The sequence below is a fragment of the Ursus americanus genome, chromosome 14 (genome assembly GCF_024610735.1).
Source record: "Ursus americanus isolate L20-20 chromosome 14, mUrsAme1.1.p, whole genome shotgun sequence".
Lineage (NCBI taxonomy): Eukaryota > Metazoa > Chordata > Mammalia > Carnivora > Ursidae > Ursus > Ursus americanus.
This window is the reverse complement of record NC_142140.1, coordinates 12,389,138-12,415,157: the sequence shown is the minus strand read 5'-3', so window position 1 is coordinate 12,415,157 and position 26,020 is coordinate 12,389,138. Positions and strand designations below refer to the sequence as shown.

Genomic DNA, 26,020 nt, shown 5'->3' with positions numbered 1-26,020 from the left:
GGCTTTTTGGCAACCAAGGACTTATTTTATTGGCTATTTTTTCTCCGAAGACTTTTGGTATTCTGTTGGAACTATCTTCAGAGGCAAGCAGGCATTTATCCCCCCCCGCCCCCGCCACAAAGAGAATTTTCTATGGTTTTGCTTGTTGAAAAAGATTCTGTTTTTTGAAAAGAGCCAACAGTTTTTCAGAGCAAATTGTTGAAACCAAGGGCAGTGATCAAGCTGGGTGATGATATCCTCGGTTGCAGACCATGAGGTTTGGGGGCAGGAATGATGTCCCATCTCTCTCTGCCCCTAGGCAGGACTTAGTACACAGTAGATGCTCAGTACTGGGTTGAACCAGATTTTGTCAAGTATGCAATGTAAGCCTGGGGTAAGAGAATTGAATCACTGTTTGTGTATTGTACTGAATTTAAATGATATAGAAGTGTGTAGTATAATGAAGTAAAACCTTCTCTGGGCGTCAGCGAAAACATGTAAAAGATGGTGTGGCATGAGCGCAGTCCAGTATGAGAGAACGCTGGCTGTGACCAGTGCGTGAGCCCACATGGGTGCATTCCAGTTGAAAATTAGCCCTGCTGCTCCCTCTCCCTGCCCTCGGACATCCCACCTCCCAGAAGTAACTATTAGGAGTAATGGCGGGTTTTGAAAGTTCTCTTCTCCTCGCAGCCAACACTACTAACAATTTAGTGAATCTCCTTCCAGACTTAAAATATATCCGTGGAAGGTGTATGTGTGTGTAAGGGGGCTATGTTCATGCAGAGTGAGAGATATTTTTACATAAGCCTTTAATTTGAAGAAATGGGATTTTATCAATACTATTCTAAAATGTGGTCTTTTCCATTTCCTGTATCACAGCCCATTTTGAACCATGTCATGATCAAGTGTTTGAATAGCTTTGTTCTGAAGGAAATTCAGAGCAAGGATGCCAAAGGGGTTTTGAAGATAGGAAGACAAGAGGGCAATTTTAATGGAAAATATGCTTTCATGTATTTGAGTTCTTATGGATGTATTTTTCCTTCTCTTTTGGAACTGGAACTTTGGAATTAGATTTGAGTTCAAATTCCAGTAGGGAAGGGGCGCCTGGGTGGCACAGCGGTTAAGCGTCTGCCTTCGGCTCAGGGCATGATCCTGGCGTTCTGGGATCAAGCCCCACATCAGGCTCCTCTGCTATGAGCCTGCTTCTTCCTCTCCCACTCCCCTGCTGTGTTCCCTCTCTCGTTGGCTGTCTCTGTCGAATAAATAAATAAAATCTTTAAAAAAAAAAATTCCAGTAGGGAAGAAGAGCTTATGGTGTAGTGTGGGAGACCAACACCAAACCAGGAAACAAGTAAGGAAACAGCATCCGTGTCATTTACAATTGGGCTGCATGTTCTGAGGAGTAGGAATAGTGTGATGGCTTAGAGACCGGAAGGAAAAGGCCACTTGAGATAGAGTCATCAGAGAAGGCCTCTCCGTGCTGATAACCCCTGAATCAAGACCAGAGATCATGCAAAGGCCATGAGGTAGGAATGGGCTTGGGGTGCTTGAGAAGCCCCATGAGGAATGACAGGTGAGTGACCAGCCAGGAGAGTCCTAGAAGGTGAGATCAGACAGGCAAGCAGGGGCCAGATCTTATAGGGTCTTGTAGGCCTACAAGAACTCTAGGAGTTTGAGTTTTATTCTAAAGGGAGTGACTTGGGACACCTGGGTGGGCTCAGTCAGTTAAGTGGCTGCCTTCAGCTCAGGTCATGATCCCAGGGTCCTGGGATGGAGTCCCGCATCAGGCTCCTTGCTCCGGGAGGAGCTTTCCTTCTCTGTCTGCCTGCCTCTCCCCCTGCTTGTGAGCTCTCTCTCTCTGACAAATAAATAAATAAAATCTAAAAAAAAAAAAGAAGAAGTTCTAAGAATTTCCTTTATAAAAATAAATAAATAAAGGGAGTGACTTGTTCTGATTTGATTTTAGAGAAGGACAAAGGTCAAAGCACAGAGACCAGGCAGAAGAGGACGACAGCTTGGATGAGGGAAGTGCCAGGGAGATGGAGAGAAGTAAATGGAATCGCGATCTCTTTCTGAGGTAGAACCACCACGATTTGCTGACAGAGTGATGTGGTGTGCGTGTGTGTGTGCATGCGTGCGTGTGAGAAAGGGATCAGTAAAGAAGCAACGCCTAGGGTTTGGGCCTGAATAACTGTGTGGGTGATGGTGCTATTTATAGAAATAAGGAAGGAGGCGAAGAACAAGTTTGGGAGGCAGCAGGGTCAGGAAATGAGAATTTCTTTTCAGTCAAATTCATTTTGAAATGCCTGTCTGATGCTCGAGTGTGGCATCAAGTCGACAGATGAATACAGAGGTTCAGGGTGGGTCTGCCTGGAGAGGTACATTTCAGAGTTATCCACATCCAGATATGTTTAAAGCCAAGGGAGTTGACATTGGAAGGTGGCTGTTTTCCAGTTTGTTAACATCCAGTTTGTTGCCAAGTGTCTAAGTGATAAGAAAAAGAATGTAAAGAGAAGTAGGGAGGGGGAAAAGAGGAAAAGTGCACCATTCCAATGGTATCTATAGGCTACGTCTTGCAGCAGAATAAGTGTATGGTCACACACGCGTGTGCGTGCACACGCACACACACACACACGCCACAGCCGCAGACTGCAAGCTGCACACACAAGCCTCATGGAAGGCACACTCACTCTCAGTGCCAACCCCAGACAGACCTGCCTCCTCCTCGGCTGTTGCTAAGTCCTAGACAGGCGACTGTGACCACTTCTCCACAACCCGCCAGTGCCTGGAAGGAGAATACCCAGGGGCTCCTCCCACTAAGGCAGAGGCGCCCTGGATCCACCTCCAGAGACTCCTGTCTCCTGGCTGCTCAGAGAGCAGGACTGGGGCCGGCGTCTGGACAAGGCTCGGATGCTGCAACCGAAGAGGCGTCAAGAGTCTCCACGGCTTCAGGCAGCCAAGGAAAATGACCTGTTTCCTGACGAAACTTCTACTGGCGTGAACCTGCAACTTTACACAGGAGGAGCCCTGGGGGAGATGGCATTGCATGTGGCAGTCCTCTGGGACGGTCTCGAGGCAGCCATGGTGCTGGTCAAGGAGCCTGCCCCGGGTGAGCCGTCTGTAGGTCGGACTGCTCGGCACACGGCCGTCGTGAACCAGAACGTGAACTCGATGGGAGCCCTGCTTGCCCCCAGGGCCAGCATCTCTACAGAAGCCACAGGCACAGCTTTCCACCACAGCCCCTGCAACCTCATCTACGTTGGAGAGCCCCCATCGTCCTTGGCTGCCTGCGAGGGCAGTGAGGAGATCGTGAGACTGCCCATGGGGCATGGAGCCAGAGTCTGGGCCAGGACTCCCCGGGAAGCACCACCTTGCCCATCCTCATCCTCCAGTCCAACAAACCTTTGCCTGCCGGATGTGCACCATACCGCTGTCCTCCGATGGGCGCGCCGACCACCTGCAGTCCCGGGACCTCACGCATGCCCGGTCACCAGGGTCTCACCCCCTTCAAGCTGGCTGGAGTGGAGGGCAGCACTGTGATGTCCCAGCACCTGGCGCAGAAGCCGAAGCACATCCAGTGGAATTGTGGGCCACTGACCTCCGCTCTCTATGACCTCACAGAGATCAACTGCTGGGGAGAGGACGTGTCCTTTCCAGAGCTCATGGTCTCCCCCAAGAAGCAGGAGGCTCACCAGATCCTGGAACAGACCCCGGGGAAGCAGCTAGTGAGCTTCAAGTGGAAGACATGTGGGCAGTGGTACTTCTGTGTTCTGGGTGCCTAGTACCCCCTCTGTATGATCGGCTACGTCCACCGTCCCCTCAAGTTCCGTACTGGCAACTGCACAGATTCCTGCGATAATACCATTTTCCAGCAGAAACCACCAAGGAGGCCCACGTGACTCACCAGGATAAGGTCTGGCTGGTGAGGGAGTTGGTCCCCATCCTTGGAAGTGTGGTCATCCTGCTTCTAGAGATCCCAGGCAACTTCGGTGTTGGTGCCTCTTGCTATTTGGGACAGACTGTCCCCTGGGGGCCGTTCCATGTCGTTATCATCACCTATGCCTGCATGGTGCTGGGGAACACGAGGATGTGGCTTTCCAACGTTGAATGGGGAGAGGGTGCCCACGTCCGTCGCCCTGGAGCTGGGCTGGTGCGGTGTTACTTACCTTGCTGGAGGATTCCAGATGCTCTGTCCTTTCACCATCATGATCCAGAAGATTTTTGGTTTTATTTTATTTTTTAAATTAATCTCTACATCCAACATGGGGCTCGAACTCATAACCCAGAGGTCAAGAGTTGCATGTTCTACCAACTGAACCAGTCGGGCACTCCTAGAAGATGATTTTCTGAGACCTGAAGCATTTCTGCCAGCTGATGCCTTGTTATTCTGGGATTTGCCTCAGCATTCTATGTCATTTTCCAGAAAGAGGACCCAGCCAATCAGGGACAACTCCGCCACTACCCCATGGCACTGTTCAACCCCTTTCAGCTTTTCCTCACCATCACTGATGGGCCTGCCAACTATGACGTGAACTTGCCCTTCCCGTGTGGCACCATCTACTGTCTTTGCCACCATCACCACACTGCTTATGCCCAACCTGTTTATCGCCATGAAGGATGACACACATGGGCAGGTGGCCATGAGTGGGACGAGCTCTGGAAGGCCCCGGTCTGGCCACCATGGTAATGCTGGAGAGGAAGCTTCCTTGCTTCCTGTGGTCTTGTCTGGGGTCTGTGGATGCCAGGATGGGCTGGGGGACCACTGGTTCCTACGAGCCAAGAACCACCACGATCAAAATCCTCTGCAGTGCTTCACTCTGTGGAAGCTTTCAAGAGCTCGGATAAGGAACAGGGGCAAGAGCAGCTTTCTGAGAAACAGCCTCTGTTTCTGTGATTGAAAGTAGGACACTAGCCGGAGCCTCCCTGGCCCTCCCAACCCCTCCCTGTCCTGGACCACATCTCACAGCAACAATGATTACCAGGGTGGGAGATCCTTTGTCACAATACCCTGGGACACGTGACTATTGGACTGGATCTTGGCAAGGGGGATGGAGAGGAAAATATCTCTGATTTATGATGAGGACCCCTGTTACTGTGGACCTGACAATCAGGTAGGCCTGGGTGGAGAGCAGGACTAAATTTCATGCCTGTTAATCATGGGAGGGGGTAGACAGAATAATTCTTTTTTTTTTTTAAGATTTTATTTATTTGAGAGAGAAAGAGCTTAAAAGTGGGGAGAGGAGCAAGGGGAGAGGGAGAAGCAAACTCCCCACTGAGCTGGGAGCCCAATGCAGGGCTCCATCCCAGGACCCTGGGATCATGACCTGAGCCAAAGGCAGATGTTTAACTGACTAAGCCACCCAGGTGTCCCATCCTTGTTTTATTTTTTTAAAAATTTTATTATGGGTAGATACATGTAATATAAAATTTACCATTTTGACCATTTCCAGGTGTACAACTCAGTGGTATTAAGTACACTCACATGCTGCTATTTGTCTACAAGAATTTTTCGTCTTTCCAAACTGAAACTCTTGTACCCGTTAAACATTAACTCTTCACTGTCCCTTCCCCACAGCCCCTGATAACTGATATTCTACTTTCTATGAATTCGACTACTCTAAGTACCTCATATAAATGGAATCATATAATATGAATCCTATTGTATCTAGTTTATTTCACTTAGCATGTTTTCAAGACTTATCCATATTGTAGCAGGTATCCCTTATTCCTTTTAAAGGCCAAATGATTTTTTTTTTTTTTGAGAGAGAGAGAGAGTACATGCATGCACACACACACACCCATACCCACACACAGGTGGGACAGAGGGAGAGAGGGAGAGAGAGAATCTCAAGCAGACTCCCCTCTTAGCACAGAGCCCTACATGGGGCTCCGTCTCGCAACCCTGAGATCACGACCTGAGCCCAAATCAAGTTGGATGCTCAACCGACTGAGCCACCCAGGTGCCCCCAAATAATATTTCATTGTATGAATATATCACATTTTATTTATCCATTCATCCACTGATTGACATTTGGGTTGTTTCTACTTTTTGGCTATTGTGAGAAATACTGCTATGAGCATTGGTGTACAATTATCTCTCCAAGTCCCTGCTTTCAATTCCTTTGCATATATCCCTACACGTGGAATCTGGATCTTATGGGCAATTCTTGTTTAATTTTTTGAGGAACTTTCCACAGTGGCTGTACTATTTTACATTTCCTCAAACGGGGCACAAGGATTCCAATTTCTTCACTTCCTTACCAATGCTTATTTTTTTTTCTGCTTGTTGTTTTTTTCCCTCTTTTTCTCTTTCTTTCTATGGTCATCCTAATGAGTATGAAGTGGTACCTCACTGTGATTTTGATTTGCAATTTCCCCAAAGACTAATGACATTGAACATCGTTTCATATGGCTTATTGGCCATTTGTATATCTGTTTTTGGGGAAATATCTATACAAGCCCTTTGTCAAAACAAACAAGGTTTTGGCTTTTCCAAGCACCTCTTTTAGCAGGGCCTTGAGATGGTTCAAGTTATGAGACATGGGACACGCACACCACCTGCTGGCCATTTCTTTGCATTTTCCAACACACACTTCGAGGCCGAAAGAAGTTTTTACCAAAGTTCAAGGGATTACCAAAGAAATGAGGGTCAATGTTGCTGCCCCTGGGGAGCTAATGGCCTCCCTTCTGGGAAGATAATAGATGCTGTGGGTGTGTTGCAATAGTGGAAAGAACCTGGACTTGGAGTAGAGAGAGCCGGATTTGAATCTTGCTTTTGATTAAGCAAATGGCAGGTCTCTTGGCCTCTAAATCCTAGGGGGGTGTGTCCAGTAAAATGTTCTGTGGTGTTGAAAGTGTTCTGGATCTGTGCTGTGCAATGGGATAGCCACTAGCCGCATATACCTGTCGAGCACTTGAAATGTGGCTGTTGTAAATACAGAAGTGACTTTTAAAACTTTAATTACTTTATGGGGCGCTTGGGTGACTCAGTTGGTTAGGCGTCTGCCTCTTGGTTTCGGCCCAGGTCATGATCTCAGGGTTGTGCCATCGAGCCCCACGTCGGGCTCCATGCTGGGTGGGAGAGTCTGCTTGAGATTCTGTCCCTCCCTCTCCCTCTGCCCCCCCCAACCCCACTCTCTCTCTCTCAAATAAATAATTAAATCTTTAAAAAAGAAACTTTAATTACTTTAAATGTAAGTTTCAATAACCATCTGTGGCTAGTGACTACCATATTGGACAATGCAATTTTAAAGACTCAGTTTCCTCATCTGTACAATGGGGATGACAACACCTCCCTGTGAGGTTTTATGCAAGCAAAAGGAGATAATCTGGGACAACATCTAGCACAGTGCATGGCTTATAACAGGCAATTATAATGTGTGTTTGGATAAACACTCGATGGAATCAGAACATTCCACCAGCACCTCTCTACCCTTCACTAAATTTTTCATTAATCTCCTGCTGTGAATTCAAAAGGAAAAACAGGGAATATTCATTAGTACCACAGGTCTGTCTCTCTTAAAAAACATTCTGTTTGACATGAATCAGTAAATGTGGTGTTTTGTATTTTCCCCCCCTTTTCTGAGACGGGAGACTGTATCAGCTTATGGTAAGAAAGCCGTCCCAGTCAATGAATAATCAAAGGCAAAGCCAAGCAGATGAGAAATCTTGGCCTCCGTCCTGTGAAGCCACCCACTAAGCAACGTTGAATAAGTCTGTTCAGGCCGAGCATATTCTTCAGGGTAATTGGTTGCAGTTTTCACAGACTCTTTGATTTTTAACCTTATCTTGGGCCTGTTCCAAGCTACTGAAACAGAGAATGAAGTAAGTTCTGATTTTGGTTTAAGTCTTAGGGAGGGGACCAAAGCATTAGACTTGACAAGGCTAGGAGCAAAAAAGCTGTTTGTTCATGCCTCTCTCCCCCGAAAGCGGGCAACATCTGGGCTTCTGGTTTTTTTCCCCAGATGATTCCCTTCTCCTTGGAGAGGGCTACAGGTGACTTAGCAAGACCATCACAAAACACCGTGTAATTAAGCTGATTATAGCTCTGTGGATGCAGGATGTTAGCCAATCAAATCATGGGATTAGGAGGCTGTGAGGACAAGCCACAGGTATTCTCTAGAAATGGCTGACTGCGTAGGCCCAGGGTCAGTGGGTCTAGGTTCAAGTTCCAGCTTCGCCATTTGCCCACTGTGTGACCTTGGGCAAGTACTTCAGATCTCGGAGGCCCTGTCTTCTTGTCAGGAGAATGGAGAGAGTCCTATACCCACTTAGCAGATGGTTGTGGGGAGAAATAAGGTAATGCCCGCGGAGGACCAGCACAGTGCCTGGTGTGTCATAAGGACTCAAAGCTCACCCCTTCTTCAGTGGGATATAGCTGTGCTTCTCAGAGAGAAAACCCATATCATGGCCTTTTTGTGTCCCCCACTGTTATGGGTTGTGTCAGACACCCCTCTGGGACTCGATCCCAGGACCCTGAGATTGTGATCCGAGCCGAAGGCAGATGCTTAACCGACTGAGCCACCCAGGCGCCCCTGGTGTCCTAAGATGAGGAAATCTGGACACACACAGACACAGAGGAAAGACCATGTGAAGACAGAGGGAGGAGACAGCAATTTGCAAACCCAGGAGAGAGACAGGCCTCGGAAGAAGCTAACCCTCCTGACACTTTGATCTCAGACTTCCAGCCGGCAGAGCTGAAAGGACACACTTCTGCAGTTTAAGCCACGTGGTCGGTGCTGCTTTGTTACGGCGGCCTCGGCAAACCCATACCCCGCTCTGCCTGGGCCTCACTTATTGATTTTTTTTCCAAGATTTTACTTATTTGAGGGGGGCAGGAGGGGCAAAGAATCTGCACTCCATCCCCCGACCCTGAGAATAACCTGAGCCGAAATCAGGATTTGGACACTTAACCCACTGAGCCACCGAGGCACCCCCTCAGTTACTGATTTTTTCAGCAAATATTTTTGTGCCTACTGTGTTCCAGGCTCCGAGGACACAAAGATGAACAACACAAAGTCCCTCCACTCATGGAGCATATATCTCAGTGTAGCACACAAACAAGATATTTCCTATCAACAGTGCAAAGGGCCCAAAGTAGCCCAGAGCTCAGAGGGCTGCGAGGAGAGAATGGGGACCTGCACTGAAAGTGGGTTGGTGACAGAGAAAGGCTAGGGGATAAAGCGGGGAGACAAGCTGAGTGGATCCAGGTCAGCAACTACACAAGTTTGTGTGTGTGATCGATTTATGGAAAGCCAGCCCTAGAACTCAGTCCTTCTGACTTCCCGGCCACTGTTGTCCTCCTAAACACCATCATGTTCCTTGTTGAGCGGGTCCACAAGCGTGGTGGGCTCTGTGATGCACCACTCAGAGCTTCCTTCAGGAAAGAAGGATTCTTCCCTCCAGAGTGGGGAATGGGGCTGGAAGACAGCCTTCTGTCATCAGCCCACATTGGGGACTGCGTTAACCGAGGAAAACAGCCTTGTCTTGTCATGCTTCTCCCCTAGGTCATGCTTCCTTCTGGAGTGGCTGCAACTTGGGACAGTTCAGAAGGACCAGTGCATCTTCAGAGCTGCCCATGAGATCGGCTGAGACCTTTGTTGAGACTGCCTTGCAGGTCAGTTCTCCCTCCATCCACTCCTACTTCTGTCGTTCCTTTGCCGGGTGTTGTCTCCAAGAGCACTACCTAATAAACCTCCTGCTGCTGATGTCCGTCTCAGAATCTGCCCCTTCAGGGCTCCACCTGTGACAGTGGCCCTGCTGAAAATCAAGCAGGGATGAGCTAGCAAATGCAGAAGATCTTCAAGGCTTCCAGACTGCAGGTTGGGTGTGCATCAGGCAACCGTGAAGCAATGAGACGTGGAATATGATTTTCCGAGGGGACTGTGACTCTACTTGGAGTGCTCGCCATACTTGCACGGTCCCTTCTGAGTGGTCCCTTAGGCATGGGCTACCGCCCTGCGTCTGTAGCTCCAGGTGACTGGACCAGCAACAGGTGCCTGACTCAAAGGCGGTGCTCTATAGGTCGGCCCGCAGTGGAAAAGACGGTCTTTTGCAAGTGCTCTAACAGATGGCGTCTGTCTACCTCCCCAGACTCTTGCTGCAATGTGTTCTTCTTTCTGCACCTTCCCTTTCCAGTCACGCTGGCTTCCTGCAGCTTCTCCTTCCCTAAGACATTTCCCATGTTATTTCCTCTACCTGAAGCACACCCCCCACGCCCATGCCTCTACTCCACTTTTCCAGCAAATGACTACATGTCCTTTTTATCTCCTAAAACGCACTTCATTAAGGAACCAATCCCATAACACTCTCTGACTTCATGCCCTTGGTGGCTTCCTTCACGATGCCGAGGCCAGAACTGCAAACCGGGTTTACAAGATGGCTATATTACCCCGATACCGTGTGATTAATGTCTGTGTGCCGCACTAGGCTGTTAGCAATGTGCGAGGAGGCTCCAGGTCTGTATTGCCTCCCTCTGTACTCCCAGCTCCTGGCATGGTGTCTGGAGCACAGGGAGCACCCAGAAATATTTGCTGAATGACTAACAGGGCTCTTCTTATTGAATGGTGGCTGAATAAGCCAAAGCAGTCCCCGTTTCTTTAGAAGTTTAAGTTAGAAAAATACAGAGTCAGAGTTGGTGAGGATTAGGATGGAGCAGCGATTCTCAAAGTATGGTCCAGGGAACCCTGGAGGTCCCTGAAACCCTTTCAGAAAGTTCACAAAATCAAAGCTATTTTCCTCATAATTCTAAGGTATTATTTTGCCTTTTATCACTCCCATTCTCTCGTGAGTACTCACTATGAAAAGTTCATTTTTATAGTTTCAGATTCCACATCGTTAACTTACCTTTAAGAAAGTACCCTTTGTCGGGGTGCCTGGGTGGCTCAGTTGGTTAAGCATTCGATTCTTGGTTTGGGCTCAGGTCCTGATCTCATGGGCTGTGAGACTGAGCCCGACCTGGGGCTCTACACTCAGCGGGAGCCTGCTTGGATATTTGGATGTATTCTCCCTCTGCCCCTTCTCTCTCTCTCAAACAAACAAACAAACAAACAAATAAATAAATCTTTTTTTTAAAGAAAGTACCCCTTGTTAAGTTTGAGGGTGATATAAAAACGAATATCCACAACTCCATGAAAAGTTTACTAAAATATTCCTCTCTTTTCCAATGATACCTATCTCTGTGAGGTGGGTTTTCTTTATACACTTGAACCGAGACAGCATATGGCAATATATTAATGCAGAAGCATGTAGGGGAATTCAGCTCTCTCCCAGTAAGCCAGACACTGCATGAGTATTGAAAAAATGTAAAGCATGCCACATTTCTCACGAAAGATATTGTTTTGGAAAATACAGTTATTTTTCATAAAAATATGTTATTTCTATTAACATATAATGGGTTTGTTATTAGTTTTTAATTTAAAATTTCCCAACTTTAGTTTCTAGTATGATAAATAGCAATATAAATAATCGGCATAAGTGAAAGTTCTTTGGGATCATTAATAAACTTCAAAAGTGCAAAGGGGTTTTGAGACCCCCAAATTTGAGACTTATTGGGGTCAAGTATTTCTCAGCATTCTTTTGGATACAAGAGAGATACTCAACTCGAATAGCCATAAGGTAAAACTTGTCTCTCTTCATCCCTGTTCCTTCTCTTCGTGTTGACTTCCTGCTCAGCCGGCTTTCCTCAGGAGGGGGTGACGATGACCATCATTGGTTCCCATCATGTTTCCACACCAAAGCCAATCACTATGACTCTGGTTGATCAGATCGTGGTCTTCAGTTCATCTCTGGGATGGTGAGCTGTGTGTGATCAGTCTTGAATGAACCATGTGGACTGGGAAGGATGGCTCGTCAGAGGGAACTCAGAAAGCTTTTACCATGAGAAAGGAAAATGGAGGGGTGACAGATCAGCAAACAGTATTTGTCATTTTAGGAAGATAGGAGTAGAAGGCTAAGGAAATCAGGAGAGTAAGTTCTAGAGAGGAAAATTAACAATGAGCAAGCTTTAAGGAGTTTAAGATCCTGAATAAATACATATACTCTCTTTTCTCCTCTCTCAAATCTTTTATCTCCACTAGCATCTGCAACAGTCGTTGGAAGGGACATTCTAGAAAAAGAAGACAATAGACAGAGGTGAGACGATCAAGGAAGGCTGAGCTCAGTGATGCATGTTGGAACAGGATGGGTGGAGGGAGGTGTTCCTGGCTTCCTGGTCCTCTCCCAGCTGGGCGGCCTTGGTGATGATGGAGTAGCTGTGCCCCTTGCTGATTCAATATACACATCTCCAGTATTTTGGGGACTCTCTTTCCACACTCCAAAACAAACTGAGTCACCTCTCATACCCTCACCTCCAAACCTAGCTATCTTGAGTCCTGATCCCTCCAGACTACTCTCCACATAAGGGGACACTAAGGACAATAGAAGAGGCCAATCTTGGAGTTTAGAAGGAAGACATGGAGCTGAGAGTCCTTTAGTATCCCTCAAATAAAAGCACGGATAAAGTTGCTTGTTATTGCTCCAAAGAAGAAAACTGCCCATGGAACTAACCCTCCACGAAGGCTACCCTTTCCCTGTGTCCCTGCATGGAGAGGACTTCACTGTGCATTTTTACATATGAAAGCAAATTAGACTTGTTCTGGGTGGATCCAAGACGGGAGAGGACCGGGGTAGAAAACAGAGGCAGATAGTTTTGTCTCAGCATAAAGGAAAATGTTCAACAGAGTGGTCCAGAGCTGGAATGGGCTGCCTTAGGTGTGTATTTTCGGGGGAAGGGTGACTTATGTGCTAATTCATGGCCTCATTTTCTTCAAGGTCATCAGTCTTGCAGGTGTTGAAAACCAGAATATAAGATTAACACAAGATAAATTATTATTTACTCTGAACATTTCCTCCTCTCTCACTCCCTTCCTTTCTCCCTCCGTCCCTCCCTCCTTCTCTCTTTTCCTTCCTTCCTTCCTTCCTTCCTTCCTTCCTTCCTTCCTTCCTTCCTTCCTTCCTTCTTCGAGGGTCAATATTTTGGTGTTAAGACAGGAATCTGGAAAATACATTGTTCTGAAATTCTCTTGGTTCTCCTTCACATTATGGAAACCCCCCCCCCACCGCCTCAGCGCCACCAGAGCTAATGGTTCAAATTCCAGTACTTATAAATTACAACAACAATACAAAAACAGGAGAAAAAGAAAACCAGATGGAGAAGTTAGCCTGGGCCAGCCGTGTCACTTGCTGTGGAAGCCTGAGGTGCTGAACAGGAGCTTCTGTTTCTGTTTTTTCCTTTCTTTCCACCTTTTTTTCTTTTTCAGGGAGTGGGTCTGAAGCAGCTGGTAGGTGCAGGTTCCTGACATCTCTTCAATAGCTTGGCCCAAGGGATCTTGGAATTGGACAGAGACACAGTCTGAATTATCACTCTCCCCATCATCACTCCTGGGGTGGGGAACAGGAACCAGGCTGTTCTCATCTATCTTTATAGTAGTTTTGGGCCAAACATCTGCTTTTGCTTTTTCCAACCCTTGGCATCTAGGCAAAGGAAGGGAAGGCAGAGTCTTCTTTCAGACTCCTGATGCCAAACAAGGACTGTCCTGAGGCCAGGGGGGCCATGGGGTGAGCAGAACGTCTTGCTCTAGACTTCTGCTAAAAGGACAGAGAGGGCCTCAGGGCTCAGAGCAGAGCTGAAGAAGCAGGCATAGGAACTGAAGATTAGGGAGTGTGGGCTTCAGGGAGTGTGGACTTCGGACAACTCGCCCTGTCCTTTGTTCTCCTCCATGTTACTCCCATCCACTTGGCAGAATTCCTTCCAAGCCTTCTCCTGGTACTGGTGCTTCCTCTTCTCAGTGTCACCCAAGAACATCTCTGGGGTTTCCATAGAGTCCTTAGGAGAGGGCCCCATTTCCCGTGGCTCCGTTGGAGAACAGCCCTGTGCTTAGAGACTCCCACGTCCTCACATTCCACACAACATCACCTGTACATCTTGGAAACAACAGCTCCCATCTCCTCTGTGCTGAAGGACCCTGGGCATTGCTAAACTGTACTAGTGCCCAGAGACCTTGATGTCTATTGTCTCTGAGTTCCTGGTGCCTGAGGCTGCTAGGATCAGTGTTTTCAATTCCACTACCCACAACTGGTTTTCTAAGGTCCTAGTATCTAATTAGGGAAGCTACCCGTATCCCTAAGTTCCTCTGGCCCTCTGAAAAGTGACTGATGACAACAATTTGCAAATTGATCTCTTTAATATTACCACCAGCACAGGTAGGATGATCACTTGCAGGATGATGCCAATAAGAATAGAAGCCTTCATTTCTTGAATACTTCATGTCTTACAAGAATGAACTCCTTTACTTCTCTCAACAACATTATGCCCATTTTACAAATTAGATAAGCAGGGGGGCGCCTAGGTGGCGCAGTCGTTAAGTGTCTGCCTTCGGCTCAGGGCGTGATCCCGGCGTTCTGGGATCGAGCCCCACATCAGGCTCTTCCGCTATGAGCCTGCTTCTTCCTCTCCCACTCCCCCTGCTTGTGTTCCCTCTCTCGCTGGCTACCTCTATCTCTGTCAAATAAATAAATAAAATCTTAAAAAAAAAAAAAAGATAAGCAAGGCCCTGAGAAGTGACTTTAACATCCCACATAATGTAGCATTAAAAATGGAATTCAAGCCCTAGTCTGCCTGATACCAATGCCCATCATCTTGACGTTATACATACTCCTTCTGGGGATTCCTACTCATCTCCCTATGAGTTGTAAAGAGAATTAAAACGTTAGGGAGATGGAAGTTGGCCTCTGTATTAGGGAAATGTTAGCTAAAAATGAGCAAACCCCCAATTTCAGTGGTTTAATACAGTAAAAATGTCTTTGTTACTCATTTAAAAATTTGATGAAAGTGTTCCTTCATGGCTTTCCTCCATGTGGTGATTTATGGACCCAGGTTTATCTCACCTCATGGCTCTGACATTTCTTAGAGACTTGGAGACCTCTGCATCCAGAAGGAAAGGGAAAGAAATGGCATACCATCTTCTTAACTGCCTTGCCCAGAAGTGACGCACGTCATTCTATTGGCCAGTACTAGTCACATGGCCTTCTACAAACAAAAGGGTTTTGGGAAATGTATTGCCTTCCTAGGTAGCCACTTCTTAGCAGCAACTCTGCACCATGGAAGAGGGAGCATAAAATGTTTGGTCAAAAGTTAATTATTTCTGCCCCCGCCTCAATGCCCATAAGTCCCTTCTATCCCATAGGTCTATGGTTTCATAGTTCAATTGGTCTGCAATACATGGAAGTTTGATGAAGACTTGAAGGTCTTATCCATATGACAGTATTTGTGTGAGAAATGGTCAAGACAGACAATGTCTGTGGTAAATACACTCCGTGGCCTGATGTTTTCAGCGTCTGAAAATGAGTGTCTGGATCTTTTTCCCATGCTGCAGTCAATGTGGTACATTACAGGAGGGCAAAATGGACTCCAGAGGCAGCAGCCCCGCTTAGGCTCCATGACTCATTGGAGAGAGGTACTTAAAGACATGATTTTTATATAATGTTTAGAAATAAGCATCTGAGAAGTGTGGAAACATGCCGTCCTGATTTACTCAGCTCTGTCGTTAAGTGCTGGCATTATCACCATCTGCCAAATGTAGAAGTTGTTTAAAAATGAGTCACCTGGCACCAAAAACCATTTCTGCACAGAACGTACCCCCCCCCCCCCATCGCTTGGTATCAACGAAAAGTCTCTTCTGCTTGTAAGTTCTAAGAAGGCTGAGAGCACGAGTTCCCCCAAGTGGCATTTGGTTATTGATCCTCCAATGCAAAGATACCAATTTCCTTGAACCTTGTTGTACACTTGGTTTTCAAAGGATGCTAAATTATGTCACATGGACAAATGCAATATTATTCCTAAGTTATATGAGTACTAGCTGAATTCGACGCTTTTGAGTGTCATTTCCATCTCATATTCAGTACTTCTTTGATAGCTGGAAATTTAACCAATGAGAAATGCTATGGTTGAAACAAAGTACAGTTTGCCTCATTGATCTGAAAACATGCCAAATCTCCTCAATAAAGTATCCAAAGTGACTTTATCCATTTCTGAGTAATCATTTCTTTGTTAAGTGAGTCACACTGAATCTTTGATATTCTGTAACTTAAATACTGAAATATAAAGTTTACTACTATTAATATATCTTAAGTTAGATGATAGGACAATGGAAAAGGGGAAAACTGGCTTGTATATAAACAAATATAGTCACATCAAAATAACTATCACAGTCCTGGTTTTTGCAACTGATCATGTGGTTGTAGCTGCTATTTATAACTGCCACCTTCTACCCATTCCATATTCCCTTTGCCTTTAGCAAGCATGTTGGTTGTGGCCCCATGGAGACCCCAAACCTTCATGCCTCAAACGCTTACTGTGTAACCCCCAAATCTGTCAGTCTTATGCAGGGCCTAAAACATCAGACGACTGAGGAACAGGATGAGGTAGCCGATGGGATGGTGGTTGAAGCATCTGCTGCAGAGATATGTTTGGAACTGCTTCCCCATGGGCCCCCACAGGTGATTCACAACAGAGAATCTTAGGCGCGTCAGGGCTCGAGACTCTCTCTCCCTCTCCAGTAGCTGACGAGTCTGGGGGTTGAGGGGTGAGGGACAGTGTGGGGTGACGTTGGGGTGTGAAGGACAGTATGGAGGGGTGACATTAGGAGGTGAGGGACAGTATGGAGGGGTGACGTTGGGGGGTGAGGGACAGTATGGAGGGGTGACATTAAGGGGTGAGGGACAGTGTGGAGGGGTGACGTTGCCAGGCCCTCCAGGACAGGATTCTGATGGAATAAGTTAGATGACATTGGATGTCAGCATGTACCAGCCACATCCCTGGTGCCGTGACACAATCTAAACCACCTCCCCATCTGGGAAGCAGAAAAGATGAAACGACTGGACTTAAATCTGAAATCACTGAGAAAACCTAGAACTGAGATAATGGTTTTTGCCAGGCAGCAGAGCAAGGGCTGGGCAGAGGTTAAATGGAACTTTGAACAAATAAAGGAAGGTCCACCTGAGGCTTGTAGGTTACTGTGGCTATGAGAGTTTATACTCACCACGTTCTGAGAGTTTTTAGGAATAATCACAATGTGAGCTGAAACTTGTGGGACTCAGCTGTGTGCCAGGCCCCGTGCTAAGTGCTTTATGCGAGGGATTTCGTGGAATCCTCACTGCGCTCCTGGCAAGCAAGTACCATGACTCACACTTTATAGGCCAGCGAAACTCTAATGGGTTCACAGAAATGAAGTGACGGGCCCAAGCTCACAAAGCTGGAGAATGAGGGCTGGTTTCAAATCCAAGACCTCCTGATGTGGAGGACCTATGCCCTGAACTCTTAGCCATACTGTTCCCTAAATCCACCACTTTTAACCTATCTTGCCTTCTACTGTGGTTAGTTTCAGCATGCCTTCCTTTTCCAACTAGATTATAATATTCTTGAGGGCAGAAACGTATTTATCTTTTAAAACCTTTTATTGAGGAATAACTTATTACCACAAGTATCAAGCGTGTATAATCACCCAAATCAGGATACTTAGAACATTCTAGCACCAAAGAATTTTCCCCTGAGCTTCATCTCAGTCAAAATCATGACAAAGAAAACTGCTATTCTTCTTTCTTTTTTTTTTTTTTAAGATTTTATTTATTTATTCGACAGAGATAGAGACAGCCAGCGAGAGAGGGAACACAAGCAGCGGGAGTGGGAGAGGAAGAAGCAGGCTCATAGCGCAGAAGCCTGATGTGGGGCTCGATCCCAGAACGCCGGGATCACGCCCTGAGCCGAAGGCAGACGCGTAACCGCTGTGCCATCCAGGCGCGCCTGCTATTCTTATTTCTATACCATATGTTTGTGTGTTCTTGAATATCATATAAATGGAATCATATAAATATATTAATATTTTATTTCATTTCATGAGTTAACACACAGTTATTTGGGTTTAGTTAATGTGCTTAGATGTTGAATAAATGTTTAAGGAATGCATGAAGGGCTCTTACTCCTGGCAGCACACAAAAATCTCCATAAACATAGGGATGCCTGGGTGACTCAGTCGATTAAACATCTCACTCTTGATTTCAGCTCGGGTCATGATCTCAGGGTCCTGGGATCGAGCACCCTGTCAGGTTCCACGCTGGGTGTGGAGTTTGCTTAAGATTCTCTCTCTCCCTCTCCCTCTGCTCCTACCCCTCCCACACACACACAGCTCGAATGCACGTGCTCTCTCTCTAAAAAAAAAAAAAGTAAAATCTTTATTTTAAAAAAGAAGATAAATGATATGTCTATCAGTGACTTTGCTCTGATCATCAGTATACGTTATTGAGGGCAACTTCTGCAGACAGCTCAGGTTTGCTCACCTCCTATCATCCTCAAACAAAGCTTATTAAGAAAAAAACAAACTGGAAAGGCATGCTCATTTGAATTTATTCAGACCAGTACTCTCCAAACTTTTTTGATCTTTTACCCTATTAGCAAAAAATTTTGAGTACATGCTCCCAATATATATATACATTCATTTATTTGTGAATTATACACAGACCATTCTACTTACACTATGTATTTTATAAAGCCTAATATATACCTAAAGTGGAATTTTAAAAGAATGAAATAAATATAAGCATATTTTAAATTATTTATTTTAATTTATTATTAAGGCTAAAAAGTTATTTCTTCTCTGTGTCTGATGGGGAATTCATCTAATAAGAGAAGACTCAGCTTGCCTGTTTTCTTATTGTGTTATCTTTGCATTCTTGGTTTGTCTTCAGTCAGTAGCTTTGCTGCAGGAATCTCTTAAAAGTATTTATTCATTATGTGGAAGTTAATTTTATTAAAGTTGAAGGACAAAATCTGTAAATCCCCATAAGCAGGAACACAGGAAAATACTCCAGAAGCAGATGCTTTAGTTGGATACCCCCAGAGATAGAGCCTGATACAAAGTCTTGCTTGCAGCTAGTTCTTTGGGAATGGGGTTCCAGGGAACAGTGATACAGGATGGGGAAGAGAAAAAGGAGGGAAAACCAGTACAAGAATCTCTTACCAAGTTGCCCCTCCCACTATGCTGAATAAGGGAGGTTGGTACTTCCATCTCACCAGGACCTTGTGGGAAGCCTTATGGAGTTCATCTCAGAGCTGTGTGTCTATGGGTCAAAGAGACGCAGACATGTAGCCATCAGCTCCTGTCCTGCACTGGTCAGGAGTGGTTTCATGGGCATAAACAGCTATGCTTTTCTGGACTGTGGAGAGGAGGTTCCCAAAGAACAAGAGAGAGAGAGATCTGTAGTGCAGGCCATGTCAGTGCCGGCCTGATACTGGTTCCACAGTAGCGATGGAGCTCACTCCTCACACCTCAGGGGGCCCAGGGGATTTTGAAGTGGTGCATAGGAGATGTCCAATACAGCAGGTGAACCCCCAAAGAGTGCCCTTGCACTCTCTCAGCACTGTGGAACTCTCTCAGAGTGCCTCTCGTACCATGTTTCCACATACTCATTTGGATACTGAGTGAAGAGAAGCGACTGTTCATGGATTCCCTCTTCCTCCCTCCTTTCCTTTCTTCCCTCTTTCCTTTCTTTCCCCCCCCCCATATATAAATAGGGAGTTATAATGATTTATTGTCTCACCTCAGTGAACATTCTTCTGTACCATACCCCATGTGATGAATTCACGCTTTGAAGACCAGATGATCGAGACAACCAAGAGAAAGACAGCAGAGGGAGTAAATTGTTAGTGCTCGGGAAAAAATTCAAGCCGGGTAATCTTAAGCCAAAAACATAATTTAGGTTTTCAAGCGCTTTTTAGTAAAAAACAAAGTCCAAGGTTTGGAATGATTTATGTCCTTGCAAGGATGATGGGGAATTGGCAGTACAGAATTTGAACATTTACCACATACACAAGATAATAGCTGCTATTCAAAAATATTTATAAATGGTGAAACAATCCATCTCTTGTAAGTTTGGGCATCAAGCCAGACCATCAGAGAGCAGTTTTCTTGGATTGTCTTGGTGCCTGAAAGAGCCCATTTATTAAATTATGTTTTGGCATAATGCTCATGGCTTGCATTGAAGGAAACCATAAAAGAAAAAACCTGAAAGTAATTCACAGTTATATTTTCTTTCGAGTTGTTGGAGATATCTCCATTACATCAGCTAGTACCCACTGTAAGAGGACTCCTGAAGAAAGTTCTAGCACACATCACTGCCAGCAATTCTGACTCTGTCCTCAAAGTCGCTGTGCATATACATGTATGTGTATGTAAATATAGCGTGTGTGTCAGGTAACATACAATTTAATATTATATCATTGGGCAAAATCAGTCTTGAAAATAATCGTATTTCCCTTTTTGCTTCGGTTACCTGGAAGTTTAGTGCTTAATTTACTGCCTACCTTTAATAATTGTACAGCAGCACTGGAGGACGTGTACTAACACCACATTAGCTTTAGCTTGTTTTTGGACTCTGATTTTTCCCTAGTTTATTCTTAAGCACGAAATAAAATCTTGTGCAACTATATGTATTTTTTTAAAGAAGTGGCCTCAAATCAGGGGTGCCTGGGTGGCTCAGTCGGTTAAGCATCTAGCTCTTGGTTTCAACTCAGGTCATTATTTCAGGGTCCTGGGATCAAGCCCCGTGTCAGGCTTTCTCCCTCTAAAATAAAGAAATAAATCTTAAAGAAAAAAAAAAGATGAGGAAGAAAAAGAAGCAGTCTCAAGTCTGTTTTAGAGTTAGCCTGGGTGTAATTTTAAAAATAAAAATACTTTTTCAGTATCCTGAAATCCACAGGAGTAATATAAATCATTCCAAGTGATGGACTTTTTAAAATTAAAAATCGCTGGAAAATCTAAAGAATATTGGCATTTTATCCCTCAGTATTTTCTCTTCAGTCTCTCAAACTACTTCTTTTTTAAGTCTTGAAGCCAATAAAAATTATTCCTTGATTCCCTTCCGAGTTCAGAACAATTAGGAAATAAGACACAAGAGACGGATAAATGGAGATTTTTTTTTAAAGATTTTATTCATTTATTCGACAGAGATAGAGACAGCCAGCGAGAGAGGGAACACGAGCAGGGGGAATGGGAGAGGAAGAAGCAGGCTCATAACGGAGGAGCCTGATGTGGGGCTCGATCCCATAACGCCGGGATCACGCCCTGAACTGAAGGCAGATGCCCAACCGCTGTGCCACCCAGGCGCCCCTGGAGATTTTTTTTTTTAATATTTTATTTATTTATTTGAGAGAAAGAGTGAGCAAGAGAGAGAACACAGCAGGGGGAGTGGCAGAGGCAGAGGGAGAAGGCTCCCCACTAAGCAAGGAGGTGAATGCGGGGCTCAATCCCAGGACTCTTGGATCATGACCTGAGCCTAAGGAAGATGCTTAACTGACTGAGCCACCCAGGTGCCCCATCATTGGAGATTAAAATGTCATTTTTATCACTGATAAGGGTGACAGCGACCATGACTTCAGAACCCTGTCCCAGAGGGTAGGCTGACACTCTACTGGAATAAACAGATTTTCCCACACAGACTTTGATATGAATGGATTCCGGAACTTCTCATGAGTGCAGAACCTGCTGGGCAGCCTACCCCCGGTGAAGAACAGGCCCAATTTCAACCTTTCTTCAGGCTGGCGGATCCCCAAGAGAATAGAACCCAGCAGGACCTGAGCCACCCTGTCAGTCCTCCTCCCAATACCATCAATTCAGGAAGTCACTCCTGCCCTGGGGCTGGGAAGGAGTGGGACAGAGAGTGAGGTGTTTCTTCATGGTTGTCACTGGTAGGTTGGGTGGGACAGTGGCTGGTTGAACTGTCCTATACATTGTAAGATCTTGAACATCCTTGATTATGGGTTACTTACTTAGAAACCACAATAATGCCCATGTGCCCCCATGGACATCCAAGTGCACCTCGTTATCCCTCAGGGCTGACAACCTTGCTGGAGAGGAAGCTCCTTTATAGAAACAGGAGGGCTGTGTGTGTGTGTTTGGGGAGGCGAAAGGGGCAAGAGGGAGAGGGCTGAGGTAGAAGTTCCTTGCTAACATTAATGCCTTTGTTATTATTAGCTGTCTTTTTTTTTTTAAGATTTATTTATTTATTTGTCAGAAAGAAAGAGAGAGAGCATAAGCAGGTGGAGCTCAGCTCCTGCTAAGCAAGGAGCCTGTGGGACTTGATCCCAGGAGCCAGAGAGCATGACCTGAGCTGAAAGCAGACACTTAACTGACTGAGCCACCAGCCACCCCCCCCCCTTTTTTTTAAAAGATTTTATTTTTTATTTGAGACAGAGAAAGAGAGAGGAAGAGAGAGTGAGAGAGCACAAGCAGGGGGAGCGGCAGAGGGAGAAGGAGAAGCAGGCTCCCCGCTGAGCAGGGAGCCTGACGCAGGGCTCAATCCTAGGACCCTGGGATCATGACCTGAGCCACAGGCTGACGCTTAACCGACTGAGCCACCCAGGCACACCTATTATTAACTTTCTATGAGCTGTTAATTTTTTAAATAACTTCTTCCAATGATAGTGATGCAAGCTGGCCTCAGTCTCACCCTGACCGGCATCCCCGACGAGGAATGCCAGGAGTAGTAATGTAGGGCAGTCAGCCAGCCTTCAGATTGGCTTGTAACCCCTTTTAAGCCCTCCAAGCGGTGGTTCTCACATATGATAGTAGGATAGTCACGGGAAACGTGGTGGTTTGACTCCTGACAAGGCTCAGGGAAGCTAAAACCAAGGGAGAGGGCGGGCATGGAACACACCGAGGGGAGGCTTGGGGGGCAGGTGCTGGAAGGCTTTGCCCCTCCCGTCAGCTGCTCCGAACAAACAGGAAGGCAAATACCTGCCCCACCACGTTCCTGATTTTAGCCGCCCACAAGGGACTAACAAGTGAACATTTCCAACCGACATTCCTTTCCTGAATCCATCACTCACTCCTAAAGATGACGGTTTTTAATGATTTGGAAGTCCTACGGAGGTGCTGTTTATTTCAGTAGTATACCGTCGTCCTGTTCCACCAGCTGTAGATGGAACCGCGCTCTTCACAGCGTGCGCTACGAAGAACTCGGTGGGGCCTATCACCTATATACCCACCACTCTTTCTTCCCCCGAAGTATTATTTTTAATTCTTACAGTGGCGATATTTATGACCTAAAATAATGTGATCCAACCTCGGTTTGCTTTTGAAATTTAGACAGTTATCTCTTGATACTCCCCAGTGAACAAAGTGGAGATTAGCACCGCAGCATTTTCGTCCAGTCCTTACCTCCACCGTGCTCTCCAATTTTCATCATCTTTATTTTTTTACTGGCGAGATTATAATTCTTTTATGATTCCTCTAAAACACTGAAGAAAACGATTACCATCTGACCATAAGTCATTACGATTCACCACAGAACGAGTTAGTCTGATTGGACCCAGAGAGAAGGCAATGTAATGCTGTGCCCTTAAACTTGGGCTGCTTGGCAGGTGCCCTGAGAATCAGTGCTCGGGGCTATTTCCCTTCATTGCTTTTTAGGCTTCTCTTCTTCTGGGACTTACTGAACCACGACTGCTTCTTTTTATCTTACCCTAGCTTCTCTCCCAAATTTCCTTCTCACTGTGCTCGCATGTCTCATTTTCATTTATTTTGTTGTTCTGTATTTTGGTTTATTTTATTGCATGGTAACCATCAAGGTGTCCTGTAAGCATGTGAGCACTTGAATCTCTTCGGCGGGTCACGCCGACATAGATGAACTATAGGGGATTGCATTCCTATTTTGCTGGCAGAACTCCATCCCTTGATTTGCCATCAGAGATTACACACTGGAGTGTAAGTATGTTAGAATGCCCTCATTAAGGGATCATCTAAAATTCGCAATTGCTGACTTAAAGATATCAAAACATGCCATTTACAACTTTGGTAGCTATTGGTGGTAAGCAATTACTTGTGACAGAATCCACCCTGCCATCCTGTGCTATTGGCTAAGAACTCCAGCTCTCAGACCCTTGCTCGTGGTCCTTTCTTCTCCATCTCAGCTGACAACACCAAAGATTCCTGAGAATTACTTTCGAGTGGCAAACTCAGCTTTCCCATCTCTCTCCCTTTTTACAGCCAATCATTAGAACTAATGAAATTTTATCTCCTGATTTGTTTTTTTCTTTTAATAGTACTTTATGGAGGTATAGTTTACATATAGGAAAATACATTAATTTAAGTGTACAGCTTGTTGATTTTTACATATGTACACAGCATCGAGATCAAGATATACAACATTCTTGGGGCGCCTGGGTGGCTCAGTTGGTTCAGTGTCTGACTCTCCATCTCAGCTCAGGTCTTGATCTAGGGGTTGTGAGTTCAAGTCCTGCATTGGGCTCCACCCTGGGCATGGCGTCAACTATACACACACACACACACACACACAGACATACAATATACACAACTTTATGTGTGTGTGTATATATATATATATATACACACACACAAAGCATGGTGTCAGCTACACACACACACACACACACACACAAAACATTCTTATTGCTCTAGAGGGTACCCTTGTGCTCTTTTCTAGTCAGTTATGCACCCTCCCCTTCCCAGTACCACCGTTCTGACTTTGTTCACCATATTTTATTTTTGCCTGTTCTAGAACTTCATTTAAATGGAGCCAGATGTGTATACTCTATTGCCGGGCTTCTTTGGCTCAACATAAAGTTTTAAAGATTTATCCATGTTGTGGTGAGTATCAGTACTTCATTCTTTTCTACAAAGGAGTTTTATTTCATGAATATACCAAAATTTGTTTTTCCATTCTTCTGTTGAGTTTTTTTTTTTAATTTTTTCCTAGATTTTGACTATCAGGAATAAAGCTACTATAAACATTTGTGTACAAATCTTTTGGTGGACCTATGCTTTTATTTCTTGTGCGTATGTACCTAAGAGTGCTATTTGTTAAGTTATAGGGTAAGTGCATGTTGGGCTTTAGAAAAAGATGCCATACAGCTTTTCTGTTGTGCTGTACCATTTTGTACCCTCGTTAGCAGTGTGTGAGAGTTCCAACTGATCCACATCTTCACCAACACTCGAGAGTTTTAGTCTTTTTCATTGTGGTCATTCTGGTATGTGTATAGTAGTATCTTATTGTAGTTGAATACTTCTTTTATAATTTTACTTTAAAATTGGGAACACAAGCATGTGAGCATATATGGATATATCTTCATGTTGTCTGATTCATGTTGGCTGGTGTATAGAAATCAAAGGTCGAAAACGTTTTCATTCATAGTTAGAAAACATTACTGACTTCTAGAATCCATATTTGATGTACAGAAGTTTAATGCCAGTGTGGTTCTTTGCTTTGTAGGTAACTGATTTAACCTTTCTGGTACAAATGGATGTTTCTTGAATATTTTTTTCTTTTTATTTTATCATCAGAATTCTGAAAGTTCAACAGTATCTTTCTATTCATGAGCCTGTGTTTATTCAACCAATTTAGCACTCAGAGATCTTTTGGACTCTCAAAGGGCCCCACCCTTCTTCATGCTGAGAACATTTTCTTCTATTTGGGGAGATGATTTCCTCCTCTCTGTTGTTTCTGCTTTCTGTTTCTGATACTCCTATTACAACAAGTTGGGACCCTGTGAACTTACCTTGCGTGTTACTTTTTTTTTTTTTTTTTTGCACAGCCTCCTCCATTATCAACATCACTCACCAGAATGTAACTCCCCTTTTTTAAGAGAAAGAGACAGGGAGGGAACAGGGGAAGGGGCAGAAGGAGAGGGAGAAAGAGAATCTTAAGCAGACTCCACACCCAATGTGGAGTCCAACGTGGGACTCAATCGCACAACCCTGGGATCATGACCTGAGCTGAAATCGAGTCTGATGCTCAACCGACTGAGCCACCCAAGGGCCCCACAGATATAAGCTTTTAATTCCTTTGGGTAAATACCAACTTTAACTTTAAGAAAGTATTTTTCACCTCTTTGCTTTTGCTCTACATCATAGGGGATTTACTCAAGTTTATCTTTTAGGTTAGCGTCTCAGTCCTCACCTCATCTGTTCTAGTATTCAGTCAGTCGATTAAA

General features: G+C 45.2%; 1 long non-coding RNA gene and 1 pseudogene across 1 annotated transcript; both read left to right on the top strand.

The window, feature by feature from the left end:
* The first annotated feature begins 1,943 nt into the window (after positions 1 to 1,943).
* LOC148108913 (uncharacterized) lies at positions 1,944 to 24,606 on the top strand. The gene is made up of 3 exons (XR_015726563.1): positions 1,944 to 2,056; positions 9,486 to 9,595; positions 24,589 to 24,606. It is a non-coding gene; the product is annotated as an uncharacterized LOC148108913 (long non-coding RNA).
* Positions 2,321 to 5,056, top strand: LOC123799229 (transient receptor potential cation channel subfamily V member 5-like; annotated as a pseudogene).
* Positions 24,607 to 26,020: the final 1,414 nt, after the last annotated feature.